Raw genomic sequence first — 1913 nt, forward strand, 5'->3', positions numbered from 1 at the left:
TAGACAAAAAGAGTTTTGCACCAGAATAGCAAGTACTTCTATTTAACTCCAGGTTGAAGTTGTTTCCAAGAAAGTTACGATCGGGACGATCAGGACCTTACATTGTCAACCATAGACTCACTTATGGAGCCATGGAATTGATAGCAAAAGATTACCAACTTTTCTTAGTCAATGGGTAGCAAGTAAAGCAATATTTTGGGGGAAATTTTGATAAATTCTATGAAATACAATATTTAATATGTATTGTTCCAGAGAGCAAAAAAGGCAAGGTAGTTGATGAAGAAGATAAGGATGTAGGATTCTGATGCTTAGTTATGGTCGAAGTTTAGAAAATTTTTATTGTTAAAAAAATAGTTTATTGTTTCTATGTAGGTCACCCACACAAAGTTCACACAACATTTTCGAGCTTTAAAAAAAGAGAGGAGAAAGTCCCTAACACACCTCGCAACACGCCATGAATAAGAGAAGCCTTAAAACTCTTTCTATTAAGATGGAAACACATTGAGAGCAATGTGCATTTTAAAGTGTTGGGGTGTACATAGAATTTAATTATTTTGTTTGTGTTTAATTATTTTGTTTGTGTGGTTTATGCTTTTGAATGGTTAGCTTTAATAGCATAGTGCTTGAGCCTTCATTAGTGCAAGTGATTGGTCACTCGTGTAACAGTATTAGTGAATTCTTATACACATGTAAAATTGGTATGATAGTAGAAGAATTCTCTTCTTTTAGAGTTAAACTAGTTAGTTCAGATTATTACACCATGTAATAGGGTAAAGTTAATTATTATCTACTAAAACTCATACCATATGATGAGTAGTTGTATAGATGGAATATATGTATTTGTCTTGAACTTTAATATAGTAGTGAAATCATAAAAAGATCATGAATTGAATTCATAAATTTTGAAATGTTTAAGGATGACCTAAGGAAAATGATCGGTTAGCTAAAGCCTAAATGAACTCACCTATATGCTATGAACCCTTAGCACCGTGATTTGAGCCTGTTTTTTACCTTTATTTCTTAACCTTTTTGCTGAGACATTGAACTAAAAATTTGTGTATAATCATCCTATCTTTGTCCCATTTTTCTTTTCTATGCATGGAATTAGACATCGGGCTATATATATTAAGGGTAAATAGAAACATAATAGGGGCCTTAAAAGAAAGAATTGTGAGAAAGCTAGTGAAAATGATTTGATTCCATAAGTAAATATTGTGGAGTGAGTGCACCATATGTCAAAACTGAAGAAAAGAAAAGCTTAAGTAAGGGATGAAAAGAGCATAGAATGGACAAAATTATTGAGAGTGAAAAATATGCTAATATTAGCTCAGAGTTGAAAATATTTTTGGTCACTCAGTAATACACAGAAATGCTAAGCTCTCACACTTATGGTATTTGAATTGAATTTATCTAGCAAGTTGGAGAAATAAGGTGGTGAGGATATGGGTTACATTAGGGGGTGATTAGGGGGCAATATCATGTGTCAAACTAATTCTTGTGCTTGAGCCATGTTGATGCTCATTTTCCTTGAAACTAAACTGTCCTTAAGCCATAGAACATTACAAGCTAGGAAGTCATATATGACATTGACAGGTCAATTTATGGATGATTGTCATGTTATTTGTCTGAGAAGCGACTACTTTAGGTTATTTTGGTATAAATATTATATCTACATAGTGAATTTTGATGGAATCAAATGAAACACAATAAATACGTATAATTACATGTTCACCTATTCACTTGTTCATGTTGTAATTCTTTGAACTCTCATGCTTTACTGGTAGAAGTTGTGAGTTCCCAAAGTACCATACCAAGGTTGCATGATAGAAGAGTCATTTTTATTGTCTATATCTTTGACTAAATATCTTTACTAAGCATACTCAAAGGTCTTCATGTTGCATGTTTTCTGTTAG

The sequence above is a fragment of the Gossypium hirsutum genome, chromosome D08, assembly GCF_007990345.1.
Source record: "Gossypium hirsutum isolate 1008001.06 chromosome D08, Gossypium_hirsutum_v2.1, whole genome shotgun sequence".
NCBI lineage: Eukaryota > Viridiplantae > Streptophyta > Magnoliopsida > Malvales > Malvaceae > Gossypium > Gossypium hirsutum.